At 34.2% G+C, this 27,252-nt stretch overlaps 1 pseudogene; it reads right to left on the reverse strand.

Annotated features, from left to right (window-relative positions):
* Positions 1-27,252, reverse strand: part of LOC149160599 (plastid division protein PDV2-like) — a 152,170-nt pseudogene that overhangs the window by 19,859 nt on the left and 105,059 nt on the right.

Raw genomic sequence — 27,252 nt, forward strand, 5'->3', positions numbered from 1 at the left:
CAAGCAGGGGAAGATAGTATTCATATCGTATGTTCTCGGATGGGGTCTTTTTCAACTTATTTCATCGAAGCAATTTTGTTATTGGTAGGCACTTTAGGCCTTGCTGCCATGGGCTTTGAATGGAAATGAGTGGGCAGAGGTTGTCAGTTAAGCTTGTGGTTGCTACTTTGTAGCATTATTTTTAATTATCTTTGACAAAAGTGTATCTTTATGATACATTTCAGCCATCATATACAATCAGAGGTATAGATTTTCGATGATATTTCAACTTGTTATTTCATGCTAGTTTCTCTTTCTTGGGCAATCTCAGTATTGTCAGAGGGGTTTAGTTGAAGATAGAAAAATTGGCAATTTGATAGCTGTCACAAGTGTTTTTGCTAAGCAGGATTTGCTAAATAATGCAGATATAATTTTCATTGGTTGTCCTAAGCATGTTTTGTGCATATGTTCCTTATAAAGTTGTGGCTTGAACCATAATTTGCATTTCAAGCCTTTAAAAGCAAGCGTTACAGAACATGAATTGGGATATTAAAAAAACATTCGAGGTTTTATCCAAAAGAAAGTTCATGACATATCATATGAAGTTAGTAGTGAAAAATATCACTTTAATAGAGTTTTTGCAAGTTAAGGAATTTGTGCATCCCTATATTTACGAAAATTTCACCGAGAGTTTGATTTCAGTGAGGAGTTTGATGGCATTCACTTGTATTTTTGGAAACCCCTAGTTGACAGAATCATGTAGTATGAAAAGGACATTTAATTTTTACTCACACGATGGTAAATCGAATTATACAACAAATAAAACCATATTTATAGTCAGTGGAATATTTTGTGATAGCTAGCAACCTTATGTGCCCTCTTTAAAAGTGACAATTCATTCTTAAATATGTAACATATGGAAAGACAAAATCTCCAAATACAAAAAAACATGTTCACATAAACAACAACTGCTACATGAATAATGGATAACCTCTATATTTCATTAACTATAACTCATTATCATCCACCCTTGCTTTCAAGAATGTCCATTCACATGTTTCTATTGTTCCACACACTACTATTACTTATCCATATTCAAAACACACATAACTAATAGTTTCAAGTGTAATTCAATATCATCCACCCTTGCTTTCAACAATGCCCATTCACATGTCACTATTCTTCTACACACTATTATTTACAAAATATCTATATTCAGCATACACAAAACTAACAATTTCAATTGCAACTCATTATCATCCACCCTTGCTTTCAACAATGCCCATTCACATGTCCCTATTCTTCCACACTCTATGCCTTACGGTGTTTCCTTTGCAACATCAGGTGCAAATGCTAGTTGTAACTTGGTTCACACGCCATTGATAATAAAATAACGTGACGTCGTCAAAGATTTTTTAAATATCCAAATATTTACACATTAAACCTTTTAAAAAATTTCATTGTTTAATAAACATGAATTAACTTGAATCTATTATGATATAATAAACATTTCGTTATTGTGAGTAAATATCACTATTAGTTGTGGTAAAAAAGGCGCCATTCTTCTAGTTAAGAGACATACTTCTAATACATGTTACAAAAAACAAGAAATTGGATTTTCAGGGTATAATATGCATATGGACCTAATTTGTAAGTTACTAATGCGATGTAGTATCAAGATGGGAATGGAAACCAACTTAGAATGTAGCGGTGAGATGATAATGTGAATTCAATCACTACTACTGTCAAGATGGGAATGGTAACTGGAGCTGAAGCATGAATGAATTAGGAAATGGGTTTTTAATTTAAGACTTTGGTAACATAGACTTTACTATTTATTACTAAGAGTAAATTCAACAAGTCAATTTAAGTGGTTAGTATAACTAAATTATTATTTGGTATAATAATATCTATTTTTAGCTTAACAAGCACAATCAAATTTACTAATGTGGTTAATAAATGATGATAGGCGTTATTATCATATGTCGATTAGCATATAAATGGTGAAAAATGTTACTAATCGATATTTATCAACCAAATTAGTAAATATATCAGCCAAATTAGTAAATGTGGTTATGCTAGTTACAACTGATGTGGGTGGGGTTGATTCATTGACCATGGTTCATGAGGGTTGATGAGGTAGATCAAGGTTGACCATGGTCAAGCTTATGATAATGTTAATGCTAATGTTACATTAATGTTATAAAAATGGTTATCATTAATGTTGACATGGTTGATGGGGTTAACCATGGTTGAAAATGGTTGACCATTATTGACCATATTTAACCATAGAGATCTTGATTGATGATTATGGTTCACTATATTCCCCCATAGAGACCTTGGTTGACCATGTTCGACCATTCTATCCATCGCTGACGGTGGCTGGTCTTAGCACACGATAGAGCATGAAATTTTTCATCTCGGACTTTTGTGATCTACATTGATTCTTTCAAATTGACTTTCAGATAATCACATCATTAATATTTGTTGATTGAAGTTTCCAACCCTCTAATGTGGTTCATCCTCAGGACCAAGTTATATATAATGATTGTTATATATAATATCCTAGTATAATTCGTCCCTAATCATATTAATTTTTATATATTTATTTATTTTATTATTATTAGTATTAGTATTATTAATATTATTATCTTTAAAATATGGTATAGTTTTTTTTACATTAAATTTTAGTTTAACTTTTAATTACTTTTTAATCTTATTTATCTCTATATTAACCTTATTATTTTTCTTTTTGACTATTAATCAATTTACTAATCTTTTCTTTAGAATTTAATAGCTTATATAATAATATTATATAATTATTTGTAGTAATAAAACAATAAAATTATAATTTTTGTTCTTCTTCTTTTCCTTAATTTAGAATATAATATGATAATTTATTAAGCAAATTCTTTCGGTAGAAATCACATAAGGACCACTAGCAAGATTGCGAGTGTCATGCCCCTACCCTAGCAGTAGTCTTTCAACCACACAAAGGGGGGTGCGGCACCACCACCCATTTTCTTTTTAACAATACTCACACGGTGTGGACTATGCCTACTTTCTATAGTTAGTTTATTTTTCACTTTTCTAAGTATAACATTCACATACACAGCAGAAACATTCAATTATTCATCTTCATCGTTATTACCATTTACATATATGCACAATGAATATTTTAATAGGAGAGGCAAATCCCTGAAATATGAGTCTGCCCGATGATAATAACAATATTTTACAAGATAAACAAGTTATAGTATCTACCGGGAAACCCCAAGTTTCCTCCTTACAATTTCTGCCACAACCGTGCAACCTCATCGTTCAGCCAGCGCTCATCGTTCAGCTACCTTCGTGTAGCTCTGCCCGGTCGTGTCACTCACCTGGCGCACAACCGCATCTCGTCCACACCGTCGCACCTCACTCTGTGTTCAACCGTTCAACCCCTCGCACCGTTCACCGTCGCATAGGCTTGTCGTGCCGTGCTGCCTGACTCGCAGGTCACCCAACTTGACCTTGGGCGAGCCCACTGTTCCTCCTTCACACCTACCCACGCTTCACCGTGCACCCGTTCAACCTTCGTTCACAGTCGCCCCGACTTGCCATGTCAATCCCCTGCGCACGCTCCACCAACTCGTCGTTCGTTCACACCGGGCACTCACCATCCAATCTCACCTGCCCACCAAACTATCGTGTCACACGCCCGGCTGACCCAACTCGCCAAATCCTATTCACCTTCGCCCGAGTGCATTCAACCTGACTCGCCTCACCCGGCTGAGTCACCACACTCGTTCACTATTTGAACCTACCCAGCGCCCTTGCCTGAGCTCGCCCAGCGTGCTCGGCGCACTCGCCCGCAGTCTAACCATGGCACCTTGTATGTGCTCGCCTAGCCTGTGGCCCACCCTATGACCTGACTCTCATTCCACCCGTTGTCCCAAACTGCGAGCTTGCCTAACTCGTCCTACCTACGATAAGAACTCACTGACCCACCATATGGTCTTCGCCCTGCCTGCAGATACTCGAATTATGTTCGGTCTGTTTGCTGCAACTTCGTGCTTCGGCCCAAGAGTTTGCCTACACTTCGCCAAGTTTCAGTTGCCCTCCAAGTTGCTCGCACCCTTTGTTTGCATGAACACTTGGAGAATTTGCTTGATATTTTATCCCACCATTCTATCGCTCTACTTATATAGCGGTTGGCCCTTTCGTTGGGGTGTTGGCCCACCAAGATGACCCACCATTTTGTCCAACTCGCCCCTCCGTCGTATTGGCCCATGGTGTAGGCGCCCGTACATGGGACCACCCTCCATATAAACTCGCCAAGCTTCGAACACTTAGTCACTTTTATGCTGACCCTTTTTGCGGTCACACAAGCTCGTTTCCTCCATTCGGCCAGCTCGTTGGATCGTGCGAGCGCGCCCCAACTCACTAGTTGCCTCCAAGCTCGTTGCTCACCCGTTGTGCACCCTTCACCGACTCTCACATCGCACAATGACTCTCGAGGCCTTACAGCAAGGATCCTACAGAAGCATAAGGTGGCTTCAACCTTTTGGCCTTTAAATACCATCCGGAGCTCCCTTAGATCTGTAAAAGACCTAGTGGACCCCAAGCATATGAAGGGTGTTTACGTTATCCCATGCTCTTTTGGGACTCCCTACTTTGGTGAGACTGGTCGCTCGATTAATCAAATGATTCGTGAACATGCTGCAGACATCAAGCATGGCAGGATCCGCTCCTATGCTTTGGTGGAGCATGCAGATAAATCTAAGCATCACATCTGCATTGAGGAGGCCCAAGTTGTTGCTAGGGTTAGTCATTTCCATCATAGTAAATTGAGGGAGGCCCTAGAAATTGAAAGAAGACCCAATAATTTGAATAGAGATGACGGTTGGAATATTAGTAGAAGTTGGGTCCCTATCGTGTCCTCCTAATTTTCTAGGCTTTTTTTTGGGATTTATTTTGTTTGTTTGTTTATCTATGTAGGTATTGGCATCCTTTTTATAGTATTTGTTGTTGATTTATTCTCCATTAGAGTTTATTTTCTTGATCCTTGTGTTTTTTATGTATTTTATCATCCTACTCGTTCTTAACTCCTTTTAGTATTCTTGTTATTTATTTAATGGGCCTAAGCCCCATATTTTATTGTTGACCCTGCTTTATTTATTGATTATTTTTCTTTGGATATATATATATATATATATATTTCTTTTGACTTGTGTATATTTTTGTTTTATTTTATTTATTTTTCCATTAATTATTTTTAATTTATTTTATTTTATTTTATTTCCATTAGTTATTTTATTTATCAAATGATCTTGTCTCGATTAGGGTCTTTACTCGTTTTTATACTTTTTGACTCCGCTCCTTTAAAGTTTGACTTTGATATATATATATATATATATATATATATATAATTTCTCAAAAACTAGCTGTTTAATATAGCAGTTACTTATTACTATTTGTTTTTAATAGATTAATAAACTAATATCACAATTTAAATATTATTTTTAAAAAACTAGTAATATTTGGTTTTAATAAATTAATTTAAATATTATTCTTCAAAAACTAGCCGTTTAATATAACCATTAACTATTAATATTTTAATGAAATAATATCATTATTTAAATATTATTTTTCAAAAACTAGTGTTTTAATATGGCTGTTACTTAATAATATTTTTTTTAATATATTAATAAATTAATATTATAATTTAAATATTATGTTCAAATATAACCGTTATTTGAAATTATGTCTCTACATTGCTCTCTATTTAAGCCTATGACATGGTCTGCCTCTTCATCTAGTCCTTATCATGAACCACACTTGTTGGTTCAGAACACGTTAGCCAAAAAAAAAATTCTTTTATGTGTTTTCTACCGAAAGACTTTGTTTAATTCATTATGGGTCACAAAAGCTTGAATACAAAAATTGATAATTTATTATTAATTTGGTAATTGTATTTGTTCTTTTCTTTTTTATCTATTAATTTTCTCTATTTTCGGTTTTTCTATTTCTATCAATTAGTTTATATATATATATATATAATATTTGTAATATTTTATTAATTATTTACCTAAATTCTCCCTTAACGTTAATTTATTTAAAGTAATTTATATTTACCAAATCATTTTAATATTTTATTAAATATTGACCTAAACGCTCACTTAACATTTTTATGTTGACTAAAATAATTTATATTTTTTAATGACTAATTTTGGAACAAGATCCATCTCTATTATTTAATCCTAATGGTTAGACCTATTTTTTTTTCATGGTTGTGAGGATGAACCACATTAGAGGGTTGGAAATGTCAACCAACAAATATTGATGATGTGATTATTCTGAAAGTCAATTTCAAAGAACATGGAATGTTCTAGGTAAACTCTGATAGACCAACCATGACCATGCTTAATCATGGTTGACCATAGTTGACCAACAATGACCATGCTTTATCATGGTTGACCATTGTTGACCATATTCAACCATGTTTGAGCATGGTTGGCAATGGTTGATCATGGTTGGCCATGGTTGATCATGGTTAACCATGGTTAATCATGATGGACCATGGTGAACCATGGTTGATCACGATTGAGCGTGGTTGACCATAGAAACCTTGATTGACCCTTATGGTTATCATATTCAACCACAGAGACATTAGTTGGCAATATTTGACCATTCTAACATTGAGGTTTTGATTGAGCATTATGATTAATCATGGCTAATCATGGTTGACAATGGTCGACCGTGGTTGACCATGTTTGACCATTCTAACCATGCTCATGATGGTTGACCATACTTGACCTTGGTTTACCATAGTTGATCTTGCTTGACCATGCTTGACCATGTTTGACCATGGTTCACCATGGTTGATCTTGGTCGATCACGGTAGGCCATGGTTGACCATCTTGACCTTGGTTGACCATGGTTGATCATGGTTAATCTTGGTTGACAACGATTAATCTTAGTTGACTATCATGGTTGACAATTATATTTGACCATGGTTAACTAAGGCTGAGCCTATTTGATCACGTTTGACCATTTTAACCATGTTGATCTTGGTTGACCTCAGTTGACCATGGTTGATCTTGGTTGACCTTGATTAACTATGGTTGACCATGGTTAACTATGCTTCATCATGGTTGACCATGGTCAGTCATGGTCGACCTTAGTTGATCTTGGTTGTCCATTCTAACCATGTTGACCTTGGATGACCGTTGTTGATCACGGTTGGCTATAGTTGACCATGGTTGGCCATTGTTGATCTTGGTTGACAATGGTTGAGCATATTTGACCATAGAGACCTTGATTGACCACTATGGTTGACTTTTTTTATAATGTTTGACTCCATTTCAGTAGTGTGTTTTATTATTTTGACTATTAATAATAAGCAATAATATGAAAAGGTGATTATGTTTGACCGAAGTTGAAGAATTTTTACTCATAAACACAGTCAAACATAGTCCAACATGGTCAACAACATTAGCTTTGTTTCACTGCCTTTGACTATGTTTGACTACTAATATTAATCAATTATAATAATAAGTGATTATGTTTGAACTATCAAAAAAAGTCAACCACATCAATAAACCATCGTTTTATCTTGTCCTGAAGATGAATCACACTGGCTGGATCGAAATGCGTCGACCAAATACTTTCTATGTGAATTTTTCCAAAAATTCTAATGAATTAATAATTTTACCATGGTTTAGTTTGTTTTGTCATGTTTAATAAAAATGATTAGAATATATATATTATTAATATTATCATTAATATATATCTTAATATTGCCCACGGGGCTTTGGATTGACGGTGAATGGGTGCCTTGTTAAGGCACTCTTTGTGATAGGTCACCAGTTCAAATCCCCCGTGGGTACTTAGATTATTCTTAACTAGAAAATATATATATATATATATATATATCTTAATACTATTTATATTAACAATAATAATGTTAATTGTATTAATACTATCATTAATACTCTAAGTCATATGGTTAGAGTGAATAGAATTTTGAATTTTATTTTTGTATTAATATAATTAATAATATTAATATTATTAATCCAACCATATTAATGTTATTATTATAATTTAAATGTTAATAATAATTACAGAGAAAGTGTTCTTAGAATGGGTTTGACTGGGCAGATTTGGCCAATAACATCACTAAGATCTATGTATTTTAATCCTCCCCTCAAATAAAAAATCAAAGTTGACACGTGGCCCTACAGAGGATGTCATGGAATTCGTTGTGATGTATGTATTTTAATCCTCTCCCTCCAAATATAAGATTAAAAGTTGACACGTGGCCCTACAGAGGATGTCATGGAATTCGTTGTTTACTTGACGTGGAAATGTTTCTGAAGTGCATGCGTCGTTGTTTCCTTGTAGTGGAAATGTTTCTGAAGTGCATCCGAGGCATGAAAAGGAGTTCCTTCGCCAAATGAATTATGGTTTGTAGGATTACCTTGGTGTGACTTGTAAGTATGGTGATGGCAGTGTTCTCTCGGAGAGAGGCAATTTTTACATTTTTGGGGTTTTCTGTTGGTAATTATCTCCGGTCGGAGGCCTCTCCATGTGATGGCGTCTCCCATGACTGAATTCGAGATAGCATAGTGGGCGAGACACTTGGCTCGTTCGGGAAACGTCTTGGACCTCGTGGAGGCCACGCTTTGTGAGAACTATGATAAAATACAGGCTCTACTTTGGATCACAATTGCTCCTCTGCTTGCAGAGATTGCCAACAGCGAGACCACCACGCTTGGTGAGGACTATGATAAAATCCAAACTCTGATTTGCATCATCGTTGCTCTTCTCTGCCTGCAGAGATTGCCAGCAATGAGTTCCACTATGACTGAGGTGGTCAAGATACTGTCAGGGAAAGTGGAGGCCCCGTCACTTCATTGAGGATAGAAAAATAAGGATCATAGCGGAAATTCAACGCACCTTGTGACAGGTAGAACAATATCTTGAATTGTGTACTCTTGAGATTTCAATGGGAAATAATGGTGTAGAAACCGTTAAACTCTGTGATACAGTGAAGAATCATAATTGAGATGAATTTTTTATATAACTGCAATTATTTTTCAAGATATTTGGGATTTATTTGAAATTTTTAATCCCTTCGAAATAGAATCATAATCCAAAAATCGAAGCAAAAACTTGAATAGGACCATTAAGTTCCACATTTACTGTTGTTAACACCCTCTAACTTGCTCTTTATTACTTATCTGTCTTCATTAACTATTTTGAAATGAAATCGAACCCATTTAAATGAAATCAGGGTTGGAATTTTACTGTTAAATTTGGGACATTTTGGATCTTCAAAATAGGAAAACAGAAACTAACCCCCTTCAAGAATATATATATAACACAAGTAATACCGAAACCGTCACTCAATTGATACCCAATCTAGAAGAAGGCTAGGTCCCAGGTCTATCTGTAAACATCACTTAGGATAAGCTACTCGTGTAGCAAAGCAAATTCCCTTTTCCATTGCCTTTGCACGGAAATTTTCAAATTTCAGGTCAGATTGTTGATTATTAAAATTACAGTGTCCAGTCACACCATTGAAAATGAGAGCTGAGAAATCCACTTCAGATCTGAGAATTTCTTAAATTGCAAATTTTTACTGACAAAAATGTGAGCTTTCAATATCGGATTCTATCAAGTTTCTCAACGAACAAGAATGTTAGATAAATTATTTGACGACTCTGAATCTAACCGGTATAAAAGTGCACAAATGAGAAAATACGAAATTTGATTGTAAAAACTCAATAAAAATCACTTTATAAATTCCAAAGTTGAATTGGATGGTTATTTTCTAATCAAATTTTAGCTAGGGGCGGACTAAACTACCTGCAAAACCCCCTTCTCTGAGTGCATAGATGGCAGTGAGAAAATTATATAACCTGTTCTAGAGGCAAGTTCTTTATATGTTCCCCTAACCCGTTTGAGCGGTATCTCCTAACATTGAGCAATGAACAAAATACAGCAAAAGCGAGTTCATGTTGGAGAGCTCAATTTACACATTGCGGAGATTGGATCATGTACTAATTCTCATCCCAAACAAATTGCTATCTTAGTTATTTTCCTTGGTATCCTGAGAAAGCCATGTAGCTTACAACTACAGTCCTAAAGGGAAGACGTTTTTCACAACTGTCTATTTTCTTGCAATAAAACTGGGGCATATATAGATATAGATATAACCATTTTTTAAAACTAATTGAGATAAATCTAAGATAATGGCTTTTGTAATTCTTTTCCTATTTTGAATAACAAAATTAAACTATTTTTGTTGTTAACCTAATGTGCAGGTCCTCCTGCGCTTTTACTGCATGGATTTCCATAGATATGGTATTCATGGCGTTATCAGATGATAGCATTGGTAGCGACAGGGTTTCATGCAACTGCTCCCGACTTCAGAGGCTATGGACCCTCTCATCAACCCTCTAAACCAGAGAAAATTGCATATTTTGACCTCGTTGAAGACATCGTTGGCCTGCTTGACGCCTTGGGTATTGAGAAAGTAATTTTTAGTTGGCTTTCTCATGAAATCCACAGAAGCGCAACTACCCTATTTAGGGGAGATATCCATAAAAGACACTATTGGCTTTTCTAAATCAATGGAGTTTGAAAACAAAGTGAGGTTTGAACATTCAGAATGTCTTATATTATGATGTGGATTAAAATTATTCTGTGTTAGTTTAAACCGAGACTTTGCACATCAGAGTTTTTTGTGGGTTTTAAATATAAAAGTTATGTTGACACAGATTGAGAGAGGGAAAGTCAGTTATCACTAACAATGCAAAGTCTGAGAACTCTCCCTACTTTTTTTTTACTCTTTCAAATGCTCAATTCCGTATACATGGTTTTGGATGACAAAAATTGAAGAGAACCAAATGTAGGGCAGAGAACTTGCTCTTTTGAGTATTACAAATCATTTAAATAAGATTACATTGGAAAGTTAAACTCAACTTAAACTCGACTAACTTAAACTGAACTTAGACACTTGGAGGCACTGTTTTGACACCTAACATGTCGTTAGGATTAGATTCTCCAACACTCCCCCTTAATTACAACCACATAAAAATTTAATTAAGATCCCTGTTGGTCTATGTCTCAGCTAGGCTTTACAAAAACAAATTACTTTTCTTCTTCTCTTCTTCCATATTCTGTAGCCTCTAACATGTTTCAACTTTTTCTTCTTGTTATATCCTTCAAACTTCAGTTTTTTCTTTTGTTGGTGTAGTTCTTCCATTCTTTGAGGCTGTATAAGCATATCCTTCAAAAAAATGCCTTGTTTTCATCATCAATCTCGTGCAACATAAGATTATAATAAAATAATATTTCTTTAGGACTCCAATACCTCAAAATTTTAAAATTTCCTCTTCATTGATGTTGTCTACAACATTCATTTCTGCATCTTCTATATAGACCTCATAAAGGCATGGTGTTGCAAGCCATGCTACAAGGAAATTTAACTCTTCTTCATAATTATTCTATGTACCTTCACATTGGAAATCAATGGTAAGTTTAAAAAAATCTAGAGAACCACATTGGTTCTATTCTTTCTACTCTACAATGAGAGATTTTTTCTTGTTGTAGTTCGAGTTGTTGCACTTCCACCTTTGCTTCTATATGTGTCTCTGTTTTCTCTTTCTAGGTTTCGTTTCCTCTGTTTTCGTCTCTATCTCTTCGACTTCTTTACTAACATGTGTTGCTACAAACACGTTGTCTTCCACTGCTTCAAGTGGGATTTTCTCACTAAATAGCATCATGTCTATATGATGTTTTTGTTGCATCACCTGGAGCCATTCATCATTAGCCAACAATTTTTCATGAAATTTTAGATCAACAATATTAATTGCTAGATTCACCATAGTATAGAGTGCTCCAATTGCAGTTTCATTGTACTCAACAAGCTCTATTGGTGGATTCACCAAACCTTCATTAGCAAGTTTTGTTGCTGGAATCACCATATTGTCATGAGCAAGCTCTGTTGTTGGAATCACCATATTGTTATCAAGAAGATCTCTGTCTAGAATCAACATATCTTCATCTACTTGTGATTATGTACAATGGTGCGACTTCTTCACAGACATCATCCACTTGTGGCTAAGCATAGTGCGATTCAACAATCATTTCATGTCGATGTAGATCTACTGCTGTAGATCCACCTTCAACTTCAGTTCTCGCCTTTACACAAAAACTCCTCTCAAGAGTATCCCAAGCCTCCTTGACTGTCTTTGCTTCTTAAATGAGGGGAAGAATGTTGTCATGAACATATTCTTTTATGCATTTCAATGCAAAGGCATCCTTTTTTCTCTTCATTTCGAGATCTAAAAGTATCTCAAACATTTCTTGCTGTCGTTTTAACTTTGTCAGCCTCTTGGCTATTCCCATTTGTTGAGTGTTCACTCACTACAACTTAATAAGCAAAACAAATTATAGACATCGCATCTAACTGCAATAAAACTATCGTTGTTGCTTGGCTTCCACAAACAAATGAGTCTACAAATTACTCTACAAAAACCTTGCTTCCAAAAATTCTTTACTAAAACAAAACTTTCACAAGGCTTTTACAAAAATATTACAATGCCAAGAGCTAACTTAGAACAATGCCTTTTTCTAAATCTCATATTTAAAAAAAAATACCTCTTAAAAAAATGAAGGGCTCCCTTGTTTTTTTTTTTTTTTTTAATTCACCTTCTTGTTTTAAAAAATACCTCTTTTATAACCTTTATGGCATAAGGCCTCCTTTGAAACGATTTTTTTTTAAATTACTTAGGCCTTTTACAAAACGATAACAACGCTCTCAAAAATTACACGAGGCTTTTTTAACACATGCGCATTTGTTTATCATGATACCAAATTCCGTTTAAGATATTAAAAAACCGACGCATATGATTTCTGGTCATTACGCATATGATTTCTGGTCATGTATCTTGACTCTTTCCAGCGAATCGCACTCCCAGTCCGCTTCGTGCGTCACCTTTGTCCTCTCGTGCTTTCTGGACTTTTTTTTAAATATCACGGGTAACGCTAACGCTCTGTGGGATGAGAAAAGGGCGCGTGCTAACTCTTCTATCGACCTTGAAGGGCAGCCTTATTGCTCTAACGTACTTTCCATCACAATTAACTCCCGTCAATTGGAAATCGATGCAAGGAAACTAGATTAACGCGCTTTCTCCTCTGAGTGTTAGTGGTGTCACTAACACACTGGTTCGATTAATGGAAAGCGTTAATCTCCAAAAGAAATGTCTTCAATGCAGACTTTGCAACAACCTTCGTCTCACAGCTGTTTTACTTTGCTACAATCTCTATAGTGAATCTCTGCTCTTTTCTGGTGAATACACACATATGAAATGATGCTCGGAATGAGTCTTATGCAACATTACTCTAATTTTGCTGCTCTCTCAAAGAGTCTCACACTCTCTCTGTGCTTCTTCAAAGTAGGCTTCTTCAAACTTCTACTGCTCTGTGAGAGAGTCTTATGCTGGCTCTCCTATTCTCTTTGCTTCTCTCTCTTCACTCATGTTGTTGTTCTCTAAGGGAGTCTTATGCAAACTACTATGATCTCCACTGCTCTGTCAAAGAGTATGATACCATGATAAAAATTGAAAAGAACAAAACTTGGAGCAGAGGATTTGCTCTTATGAGTATTACAAATCATTTAAATAACATTACATTGGAAACATTAGTAATAATTGACTACAGTTAAACTCAACTTAAACTCGACTCACATAAACTGAACTGGGACACTTGGAGAGACGGTTTTGACACCTAACATGTGGTTGGGATTAGATTCTCCAACCTTGGATTCATTGTCAAGGAAAAAATCCTCAAATATCTAAACCAAGAGAAAATCATCACCATATTGGAAAAATAAAATTGCAGGTTTTATATTCCACCGCTTAAAATATATAATTCTTTCTTGATGGATTTAATGTGTATTCTCAAAGAGTAGTAGTTGCAGAGATCTAAAGATGGATTTTACCTCGTGTTTTTGTATGTCTCTCTATTCTCTTTACTGCTTCTCTTGGATTCAATTCAGTTTATATGTGCATCCTCCTCACTTTTTTGTCCAGGGAAGTTTGCCTTTACTTTCTTAATTACCTTTTATGTGAGTATCAAGATCTTCCAATCCTTGTGCATTTGGTTCTTTCAATCGCTGTTGTCCTGAATGAGTGGTCAATTCATCATAACATTGTTTTTTTTGGTCTAAATTTATAAATATTATTTTGACTCAACATTTTGAATCCAAACCTTTGTAACTATTAAACACTGGTTCAATAAAAAATCACTTGTATTCATACAAAGCTCCTTTTCTTTTTTTTTCCTTTTTTATTTAAATTAAAATAGTGTAATATAAAGAAACACTAAATCGTCCCCAAATGATATAATTAAAAATGTATATCTTAAAACATTTACTGTATTCTATACTAAGAATGCAGTAAAACCTACCTTAAAAGATTGTTTTATTCGAATATGAAGTGAGCATTGCTATGTTATAGCTATAGCCATTATGTGAGGATCCTCTACACTAAAATTTCTGAATTAACTTTGTCGGCCTATATTTTGGATTTCCAATCTGTTAATGTTAGGGTTAGTTTCACACTTCATCAGAAATAAATTTAAATTTGAAAACTAAAGTAATATGAATTTATTAGGTTTCTCTAAGATAAAAGTATAATTCCGTTAATATGTGTTTGATGTAATAATAAAATTTTAAATGGTTTTCCATTAATTGCATTTTTTTTTAAGGTAATCTCTCCATCTTGCATCTCTGTGTTGTAAACATTTGCCAAGAAGTTTTCGACAGACAAAAATGTTTGCTTTATATGTTTTTCCACTTCTCTAACTCATTGCCTATTCAATACTAGTCACTTTGTTAATTTTAACTAATTAGATTAGATTGAGTCATTTCAAAATGCTTGGATTTATTTGTATTTTTATAAATCGTTTGACCAGAAAAATATTTGTTCTCTTATATTTAGTAGTAGCGGGTTTTATTTGTGGATTTGTAACAAGATAATTTCCAGTGTACTTTTAAGCCTTTAGAGACAATTACTAGTATTAATATTATTATGTTAATACGGTAAATGTTAATAATTTTACAAATTTATTTGGATTACTAATAATATTTAATGTTAATATTTTATTATTATTATTATTATTTAATACTAAAAATGTTATACCTTTAGTATTATCTTAATATTTTGAATACTATATTAATAGTATTCAATAGTAGTATTATTATTGTTAATAATATTAATAAATGTTATTATTAATTATGTTAACATTAATAATAATAATATAAACATATTAGTAGTGTTAACATTAGTAGCGTTGTCACATTATAAGCATATTAGTAGCGTTACTAATAAAAAAAGTAGCAACATTTGTTAATAATATTAATAAATATTATTATTAATGATATTAACATTAATAATACTAATATAAACATATTAATATTAATGCTAATATTATGATTTTAATATTATTATTAATGAGAGAGAGAGAGGGGATGGGCAAGAATGAGTTGATGAGTGAGGGAAGAGAGTGACTGTGAGTAAAAACGTTAGATAGAAAAATAAAGAGGGTGGGGAAGGGACGAAAAAGGGTGGGGAAGGGCAATGGGAAGAGGAAGGGAGGAAGATACTTTTTGTTGATATGTGGAGAAAGAGAGAGAAAAAGTTGGAGGGGGACATGATGAATGAGATAGAGAGAGGGGGAGGAGAGAGAGGCATTATGAGAATAAGTGAGAGTGGAAGGGGAGAGGAAGAGAGGGAGGGATAAAGTCAAGGTTGAAGAGAGAGGAAGGGTGATAGATAGTGAGATGGCACGTAGGGGAAGAAAATGAGAGAGGGGGTGGAAGTGAGGGAGGAAGATACAGAAATGGACAAAGGGAGGGTGACTAAAATAGAGAGAGAGAGAGAGAGAGAGAGAGAGAGAGAGAGAGAGCGAGAGAGAAGGACAAAAGGAGGGTGAGAGAGACAAAGCTAGAGAGAGAGAGAGATTTGGAGGGGGGTTGTTGTGAACAATGGACTTAGTGAGGGAGGGAGGGATAGAGAAATAGAGGAATGGGAAGGAGAGAGGGAAATAGAGACATGATAGAGAGTGGGAGGAAGGGGGATAAGGAGGCAGTGAGAAAGAGATAGATAGATATGAAGAGAGAGAGAGAGAGAGAGAGAGTTTTGGATGTATTATTCCTTATTTATCTTCATATGTTCCCAATAGTAACCTCATTCTAGAAATTGCATTATCCTTCATTTTCCTAGGTAGCCTTCCAATCAAAGTAATTGAACTCACTCAACAATTCCTTTTGAAAATTAGATGAGTTAGGCACATATATTTTATCAATGATTTCAAGACATCCACTATCCTTACATAATTTCATTTTTTCCCACCATCACCTACTTCATGATTTTAAAATCTATGAGATCTTTGTGCACTCCCTTTTTGGTATTTTCATACACGTTTTTGAAAACCTCAACTTAACTACCCATATGCACCCACAAATCATTGATTCCTCCTCTAAGATTGCATGCTACACCTTCCTACTCAAAGCATTTAATGTTATTTTTAGTTTGCATGGTGAATACATAATGGTCATGTTATATTTTTGTAAGTTTTTCCAATGTTCTTTCTTAGTGACAAATTTGCTTGAATGAACAAGTAACTTATTGCCACATTTTTCATATTGACTATAAACTGTTTTCCCAAGTAAGAGTTCCTTAATGTTCGTAGGAAATGTAAAATTATATTCATCTCTTTCTCACATGAGAGGAACATCCATTCATGATCATTCATATTTTTACTCTCATATGGTAACATTGGGAATGATCCCCATAAAAATTTATAGGATATTTGACAAAGGTGGACAATCTAAAACACATAAGAACAATTCCAATAGCATGAAAGTTGATGATTACGAGAGTTTTTCCGATTAGGAAATTATATAAATTAAAGAAAACATGTTAATAGCTAGATACTCTATTGTGCAATTAATTAACCACTTCCAAAAATAGCTATGTCACCCTACATCATGTTCCTTACAATAAGGAATCTAAAAAAACTCCATACGGTAACATTCAGAATGATCCCCATAAACATTTATAGGATATTTAACAAAGGTGGACAATCTAAAACACATAAGAACAATTCCAATAGCATGAAAGTTGATGAAGTTGATGATTACTTTGAGTTTTTCCAATTAGTAAATTATATAAATTAAAGAAAACATGTTAATAGCTAGATACTCTATTGTACAATTAATTAACCACTTCCAAAAATAGCTATGTTACCCTACATCAGTACCTTACAATAAGGAATCTAAAAAAACTCCAAATATGAAGTGATCAAGTTAGAGGAAAAACTATTTTATAGAAATAGTGGGAAGCAATCAAATAATATTACATTGTAAAGGAGGATTACTAAGCTAGGGATACCTTGGTATTGAGCCATTATTCACATAGCCTCTTTCCTTTAAGTATCATGTTGCTAATAATGAAGATATATCTAAGAAATTCTTGAACGATACTCACACGTTTAAGAAAGAAAAAACCCCGTGGGGGTCTGAGGCATATTCCATTGGGATCGATAAGTAGCATTTTTATTAAGCCAAATCTATTATTTCATGCATTAGATATTATTCCATCCATCATCCAATTTTAAGTAGGGACTTCTGTCACAAGCTTGCTACCTGCTGCGTCTCTTCGATTATCTCTGATAGCCAACTCCTTGTGAACCAGTAGTGAACTCAGTGCGAACCTACTCAGAACGTTCACGCTCTCACAGCCTCAACGAATGGCTTCCTTACCTAACAATGGCCTTGGCATCCCTTCGTTCCTTTGGCAAACCTCTGATGAACTTCCTGTGAAATTCGGATGAAAGCTCAAAGATAACTACTACCACAGCAGACAATATAATGCGCAAGGTATTCAAATGCGGAATGGTATACTCATATTATGGTTGAGGCCATGAGAGCGTGAAATTTCTACGTAGGTTCGCGCTGAGTTCACTACTCGTTCACCAGGAGTTGGCTATCAGAGATAATCGAAGAGACGTAGCAAGTAGCAAGCTTGTGACAGAAGCCCCTGCGTAAAATTGGTATCAGAGCCAGTAACGTATGGTTCTTAAGGTCGGTATTCTATTCTTAAACTCATATAGAATGGATTCATTTCATAAATCTGTTTCATTCCGTGAATTAGAAGAGAGAGAATCTTTGGCTGAAGAAAATCCATTGAGAGATATGTTTGCTTAAAGTTCCAATTGTGTCCTGAACCAAGCTGAACTTGAGTATGAAGAAAGTCAACCAGCTGCCCATTGGGAATTACCTGCCATAGCTCCCTCAGAAGTCTATAATGATATATCCATGTTTCACTTAAAATCTGTAACTAGGATTAGCATAAAGGAGTCTATAAGTCAAATCCAAGAAAATTTTGATGTAATCCAGACTATTTCCTTATTAAATCTGAAAGCTTTACAGGCAGAGGCCAAAAGATTAAATACCAAATACCTGCATTTAGGATGCATAAGAGTAGGAATCAGTCCCTTAGTCCATCAAGGGTTAAATACTTTTGTGTTAGCTATTGTTCGTGACCTCACACACAATAAGTATACTGATTCTTTGATTGGCGGAATTGTTGCACCTCTTTCCAATGGCCCAGTCTATTTTGACTGTTTTCCGAATTTCTCTATATATGTTTTTTGATGAAACCATTGACCAAATCCTCTAGCTTCAAGTCCAAAATACTGGTTTCAATATGCATCAAAAGAGAAATAATATTGCCATACATACAAAAGGTTGCTTTCGCCATACAAATACATTATGGCCAACCATCCGCCACACTCCCAGTCGTGACTCCAAGTCAAGTGTTGTTATTATGACTGATGCTAAAAATCAGAAAATTGAGCATCAAACAATCCGATGGGAAGACTTGACTTTCCCTGAACACTGGGTAGTCCAAAATCCAAAGCCTCTGATCCCCAGAAGAATCACCTGACCGAAGCATTTATGGAACAACTTAAAGTTAATGCTTCAAAAGACTCAGGTAAGAAATCTCTGTTTATTGATGATTCATTTGAAAGACATACTAAATCATATCAAAGGCATCAAGAGAAACCTGACAGAGTAAGATCTCTCACATTGGGAGAAGTGAGTCGTGAGATTCACAACATCAAATCAAAAATCTCTACTATAAAGTCCTAGATTGCAGAATTGAAAAAAGGAAAACAGGTGACTGGCAGAGAAAAGGAAGAAAAATAAGATCAGTCATGGGAGACTACACAATATAACAGTCATCAACAAATTGAAATTGCTGAAGGATTCAAAGATCCAAATTTTGGATTCAAAGAGATGAGGCTGGTGACCATTTCTTATCAGCAGCATCATATTAAGGTAAGTATATGTATTCAAGGTGAAATGTTTGAATTAATTTCTCTTCTTGATTCAGGAGTAGATATTAATATTCTCAATATCAAAACCATTCCAGCAAAATATTGGGTTGCTGCAGAAAGAAAAGTGGTGGGTTTAGGCAACAAGATGCTTAAATATGAAGTACCCAAAGCATCCTTATGCTTTGAGCACCACTGCATCAATTTAAAATTTGTAGTTGCTGATATTCATGTTGATTGCATACTTGGCAATGTCTTCCTAGCAGCAGTTGAACCTCATGGCTCAGTGAGGTTAAAAAATGGAAAAGCTGGATATTTTATATTGGTTCCCACATCAAAAGGAACAAGAAAGAAAATTGAATTGCCATATATTTCAAATCAGAGAATTTCAACAATGGTCCAAACTGTGCAATGTTTGGAAAAAGCTGAAGCAAGGCTGTCAGATGTAAAGGATCTGAAATCCACTCTCAGAATTGAGGAATAGCTCAAATATCCTGAGGTGAAAGGCAAGATTGAGGATTTGAGAAAGCAGATTGAAGAAGAATGATACTCAGAAGAGCCTAATGCATTTTGGCATAGGAAGTAGCATACAATTGAGCTCCCTTACAAAGAAGGTTATGCTGGTAAACCTTGTAAGAGCAGAGCCATTCCTATGAATAAGGAATACAGAGATCTCTGCGAAAAAGAGATCAAGCAGCTCCTTGACAGAAAGCTTATCAGAAAATTAGATAGTCCTTGGAACTGTTATGGTTTCTATGTCAATAAGAGAGCCAAACAGATCAAAGGAATACCAAGATTGGTAATAAATTATAAGCGTCTGAATTCAGTCCTAGTTGATGATACCTATCTAATACCCCACAAAGGTGATTTCATCAGAAGGATAGCAGGAGCTAAGATTTTCTCCAAATTTGACTTGAAAGCAGGATTCTGGCAGGTCACCATATCAGAAAAGGACAAATTCAAAACCACTTTCAGCATACCAGCAGGCCAATACGAGTGGAACATGATGCCTTTTGGATTGAAGAATGTGCCATCCAAATTCCAAAAGGTAATGAATAATATTTTTAAGCCCTATTTTGATTGGCTTATTGTGTATATAGATGATGTGTTAATATTTTCCAAGAACATTCAAGAACACTTCAAGCATGTAAATATTTTTAAAAATCTGCTGAAGCACAATGATCTCGTGCTCAGTAAGAAAAATATAGAGGTCTTTCAGACCACTATCAAATTTTTGGGAGATACAATCTCCAATGGACAGATCTTATTACAAAAGCATGCATTAGAGTTCGCAGATAAATTCCCTGATGTCATAACAGATAAAAACCAGTTGCAAAGATTTCTGGGATGCCTCAATTATGTCAGTAACTTCTACCAAGACTGTGAAACTGACAAAAGAATACTGAATAAAAGATTGAAGATGAATCCTCCAGATTGGACAGAAGTCCATACCAAGGCAGTACAAAATATTAAGGCCAAGGTAAAAACTCTGCCAATTTTTTATGTCGTTGATGATCTTGCATTAAAAATTGTGGAAACAGATGCCAGCAACATCGGATGGGGAGGTATTTTAAAGCAGAAGAATGGAGATGCTAAACAGATTGTGCAGTTCGCTTCAGGAGTGTGGAATCCAGTTGAACAAAATTATTCCACAATAGAAAAAAGAAGTTAAAGCAGCATGGAATTACATCAGTAAGTTTGAGGTATATCTTATCAATAAACCATTTTTGCTAAGGAATGATGCATCAGCTCTACAGAAATTACTGACAAAAGATATCAGAAAGGCAGGAGAAGCAAAGTTTGCCAGATGGCAAGCATTATTTGCCAATTTTGATTTCAAAGTTGAGCATATCAAGGGAAAAGAAAATAATCTTCCAGATTTCATGAGTAGGGAATATCTCGAGCCCCAAGATCATGTTATGATGATTGTCACTGAGTGGGACCAAAATCAAAAGCAAGAAGTCCTACGCACTATCCCAGATAATCAAGATTGGGAAGAGTATAAAGCAAGTTGGAAACCCACATGGCAACTCAGAAATACAAAGGTACTAGACGCCAACCTGCAGACTCATATGGACATATAGCACCTTGTGCCAGAACGAAGAATATATCCTAAAGGCAGTAAGTGGATCCATGATATGGTCTATGAAAAAGCAAGAAGAGATGTCGGTATTGCAGAAGCTGTTTTGCAACAGAATTTCCATGACATTGCTAGTATTTGGTACCATGGAGGACGAAGCATGGGCATACATGAAAGATACTTTTGTATCTACCGAACAAGAGATCTTGCCTTGAATGAACTGAGACACCGGCCAGTCCAGCCCTCTGCCCTCTGGCCAAGAGGTGATCCAACAATTATTTTTCCTCACACTGTGTATGATTTTGCGGGTTATAAAAAACTTTGGTGGGATTTCCTAAATGTCGACGACAAAGTAGAAACTCACTATACAAAGTTAAAATTTAGTGCACTGAATTTTCAAAAGAATCAACAATGCAAATGGTTCAGAGATTGGTGGATTGACTATGGTGTAAATAGTACTGCAATGGATCCGATATACCATACAGAATATTGTAGAAAGCATTGTGATTTATGTTTTGAACAGAATATTGTAGAATGCTTTCATCCTATCTATAGGACTGTCAAAGAAATGACAGATCAAGAATGGTCCCCCTTTCATGATGTAAATTATTCACTCCAGGAATACATGCATGAGCATCTAGAGTGGTTAGGCTTAACCAAAATTAAACATCAAATTGTTTTAGGAAAACCAATGATTGTCCGCAGGATATACACAAAGGCCTGGGATGAATTATTATATAAAAGAAATAGATTCCCAGAACTGACTGTATTTTGATGGTTCACATGGGCTTTCCGTAAAAAGCATCCATAGTGTAATAATGATGTCCAGTCATAAGGACCTAATTATGGCCAGATTTCCCGTGGGCTTTGCTGTACTAAAGCCTCCACTGTGTAAATAATTCATGAAGCATCTTTTCTCGTGGGCTTTGATAGATAAAAACATCCACTTTGTTTTGTCGGAATCTTTTCCTTAATATTTGCTTTCCCAGACTAGAATCTTTGTGCGAATGTCGTTCTGGCATTACTCGAAAGCAATGATTCCATCCACTTTTAGGACAATTTACTGATGACCTATAGTAATGCTTGTCCCCTCTCATTTCTATATAATGAGGGTAAGGCTCATTAATGAGGCATCAGGTCTTAGCTCATCGAGTCTGAGAAGGTCTTAGAGAGTCAATCTGATCTGAGAAGCCTACGTATCAGTGCACACGACACTGGTAAGAATCTAAAGTGGCCGGATCATTTTAGAAGTCTTTGAGTCTATATTTGAGTCAAGTCATATTCTGAGGCAGAGTCTACCTTTCGCCAGGTAGCCTTTGGTATTGCTTGTTCCTTGCGAACAGCATAAAGTCTGATAAATGTGAAGATAGTCAATCTCTCATCAAGAATCTCTCTGTAAAATTTTTGAAATCCATTCTGTAATAATATGAGTATACCATTCCGCATTTGAATACCTTGTGCATTATATTGTCTATTGTGGTAGTAGTTATCTTTGAGCTTTCATCTGAAGTTCACAGGAAGTTCATCAGAGGTTCGCCAAAGGAACGAAGGGACGCCAAGGCCGTTGTTAGGCGAGGACGCCGTTGGTTGAGGCCATGAGAGCGCGAAAGTTCTGAGTAGGTTCACGCTGAGTTCACCACTGGTTCACCAAGAGTTGGCCATCAGAGATAATCGAATAGATGCAACAAGTAGCAAGCTTGTGACAGAAGCCCCTGCTTAAAATGATTAAAAAGATATTATATAATTTAAATAAAGTAAAAATTTAACTTTAATGTTCGTTAAATCATTGAAATTTTAAATTTTAAATAATAATATTTTTATTAAAATTAGAAAATAAAATGAGTAAAGAAATTATATAATTTAAATAAAGGAGAAATTTAATTTTAATGATGTTTAAATCTTAAACTTTAGATAATAATATTTTTATTAAAATTATATAATCAAAAATCATTATTAGTGTTTGATTTAAACAATGAAAAAATAAATATTGTCAAATAATTATCTTATTTTATTTTATCATTCTAAAAAATTAAAATATTATCATTTTGTAAATTTTATTGGATTGTGATGAATTTAATTATAAGAAAATATTAATGGTGTAGTCTAACTTATAGATGAAATGGTTTTTGAGGATATTTTTTTTGTTAGTTTTAATCAAAATCCCGCACATAATTTAAAAAAAATGAGTTTAAATTGTTTAATTTGTAGAATTTGAGTGCCCAGAGGTTTTTTTTGGGTGTTGAATCCATTTATATATTCAAAATTGTATTTTAAACAACATCAAAAATCTTAAAAGGTATTGCCGGATTTTGCTATTAATATATATTATTTTATCTATCCATATCTATATATATAAAATGTGAATACTATTAAATTATTTATCTCTCTCTCTCTATATATATATATATAATATGTAAATACTATTAAATTAAAAATATTTATTCATTTTAGGATAAACTTATATATGTTAACCTTATAATTAAGAAATATTTGTTTAAATTTTCACAAATTCATTGGATAAATGATAGAAATAATATATAATTCATAATATATATTCGATTAAATATTAAATTGATAAATAATTTATATTTAATAAATAAATAATACTTTAATAAAAATATTTTATATTTCGATATTATAATATTTTATTAAATCAATTATATGGAAAAAGACATTTTTAAATGGTGAACAAATTATTAAATTAATAAATTGAATATAAATATTTTATGGAGATAAAATAATAATTAAAAAAATAATGATTTGATATTAATCATCTATTCTTCTTTTCATTTTACTTCAAGAATTTGAAATAATTTATTCACTTTGAAAAACTTAATACTATATTTATAAAATTAAATAATAAATAATTTTTATAATTAATAAATAATAAATATTTTATTGAACAATCAATTTTCAAAATCATTATAGATCATGATAACATTATATTATATTATATTAATTATATATGTGTGTGTGTCAAAACTACTTTCCTCTAATAAAAATAATTTATATGAATTATTTTATTAAACCTTAAATAAAACACTTTATTCATTAAAATATAAAATTCATAACATGTCATTTTATTTATAAGAATAATATTGGCATAAATAAACTTGTTAAACAAATATTCAAAAGAATAAAAAATTAATAATGTAAATATTTTGTTGAATATTTAAAAATCTTGATATGTTGCCCACTATATTTACAAAAATAAATAATTAATAATGTGTGGTTATGCATGAAAATAAAAACATCAATAACATAATACATTATACCATCTCAAATCTCAAAACTATTTTTTTGAGCTACAACAAATCTATTTGCATTGACCAGAATAATTTTTAAAATTTGAAAGTTCATGATGTGATATTTTGTTGAACGTTAATTTTTTAAATTATTTTACTAATTTTTTGATAAATTTATTTAAAAAATAAAATATTAACTATATTTATTTTATTATTTTTATATTTATAAAAAATTACAAGAAATAAATACTATATTAATAAAGTCATTTTACTAAAATAAAAACACTATAAATATTTATTAATTTTTTTTCATTCTTAATATCGTGATACAAAACTTGTATTCACAAAGATTACATTCATATACGTACATTTTTCAAACTAAAACAATCTTCCATAAACATCGACAATTTTAACCTAAATAGCTAATAAAAAAAATTTATATCAACCCTTTTCCTGACCCTCCCCCCGGGGTCTTGGTCTTATTCTTGGCTTGCCCCTCCCTAGGTGTGGCAAGGGTAGAAAATCAAACATATCTCTTACCCAAGCTAGAGCTAGGGAGGAATTAGTATATGGAAAACAATCATCCATGGACCTGGCCCTTAGAGCTTTGAAGTCCCAGTGTGGTTTGAGACAATGATTATAGTCTCTTTCAATTGTTGTGGGTTAGCAAGGCCCCTCAAAAATCTTGCTCTGAAAGGACTCATTCAGGGGCAGCATACTGACGTTCTTTTTTTGTAGAAAACACTGGGGGAATACGATTGTATTATGAATTTTCTTGAGAAATACAGGTTGATAACATATGGAGTATCCCCTGTGGTCTTGGGATGGAAAGATTATCAGTGGAATTAGGGAGGAGTTTTATATTTCTAAACATCTATTAGATGCGTGAAGACTAGGTGGGTTTTGGACTATGCTCTTCAATTCCTCAATCACAAAGAGAAACAACTTAATTATGGGAGGAGATCTCAATTTCTCCATTGGTGCTACTGAATCTTATGGTGCGCGGACCAAACCAGATTCTTTGTATATTTTTTCTTTCATCATCTTTCTTCGTCAAACTTGATAGATATGCATCGTATTCAACTGAAGCCCACTTGGAGGAACCATAGGGTTGGGGATGATAGAGTGGCAAACGTATAGAAAAATTCCTAAATTTCGATGCCTTGGTGACTCATCTCAACCTTCTTCGACATTGGGTGGGAGTTGGGGGTGCTTTGGATCACTCACCTATCATCATGGAGTTAAAAGGGAACTTCTCAAAGTCTACTAGTCCTTTGAAATTAAATGTTGAGTGGCTCAAAGACAAATCCTTCCTATCCCTAGTAAAATAAAATTGGAGGCCATTTGATGCAAGTGTACACTCTTCAGCGATGCAACTATTTGCTTCTAATTTGAAACACATAAAATCCCTGACAAAGACTTGGTCTTATTAAAGAAACTCAGGGAGGAGGAGGGATTGCAAATAATTAAAAAACAACTTCTTCTTATTTCAAAATCATTATATAAATGATTTGGTGACCATGATTCTAGGTAAGAATTAGGAAGGCTTTTCACAAGAAGGAAGGATCTTCTGGCTGTAAAAGAAGTTGAATGGAGGCTAAAAATTAGAGCCATTTGGCTTAAGAAAGGGGATGAAAACACAAGATTGTTCCAAGCATATGCCAAGAATTAGAGGATGGTAAATACTATGTGGAAGCTAAAAGACCCCCTTGGAAGGGAGGTGTCATATTTCAATGGTTTGTAAAAACTAGGAAATGATCACTTTCAAGGCTTATTTTCTACAATAAGGGGAACCACAATTGCCGAAGTTCTCAGAGTTGCATACCACATTCATAGGTTTGTGGCTAAGGAGGAAAGCCTTAATCTCATGGAGGAAGTTTATATTGATGGACTTAAAGGTGTCTTGTCCAGTTTCTAGAAAGACAAGAGCCTTTTTCATGATGGGTGGATTATCAATTTTTTTCAGTAATTCTTTGATCGCCTTGGTGGGGACCTCTTGCAGGTAATTAATGAATCCGGGTGGGAGGGACACATTCTTCTAGCTTTCAATTCAACTTTCATTTCCCCAATCCCAAAATATACCAACGCTTCCACCTTTGAAGATTTCAGACCTATCTCTCTTTGCAATTGCATCTACAAAATCATTGTCAAAGTGATTTCCATGAGGATTAAACATATCCTTTCCCAATTTATTTCCTTTGAACAGTTAAGCTTCCTAGATGGTAGACAAATCTATGAAGCTATAGGGTGACCCAAGAAGAATTACACAACATCAAGACTAAGAATTCGAAGGGGGCGATTTTCAAGCTCGACTTATCCAAGTCCTATAACTGTGTGAGCTAACTCTTTATCCGCCTTATTCTCACTTAGGTTGGGTTTAAATTTCCTTTCATTAATTGGATTATGGGATGCAGGTCCTCAGTATCATTTCAGTCCTTATCAATGGGGCAACTTCCCCATTTTTTAAAGCCGAGAGAGGGTTGCATCACGGGTGCCCTCTAACTTTGCTTCTTTTTCTTCTTGTTGTTGAAGGGCTGAGTAGAATGCTTGAGG

The sequence above is a fragment of the Pinus tabuliformis genome, chromosome 5_2 (genome assembly GCF_031772625.1).
Source record: "Pinus tabuliformis cultivar Carrire ecotype Pingquan chromosome 5_2, CPIR1, whole genome shotgun sequence".
NCBI classification, from domain to species: domain Eukaryota; kingdom Viridiplantae; phylum Streptophyta; class Pinopsida; order Pinales; family Pinaceae; genus Pinus; species Pinus tabuliformis.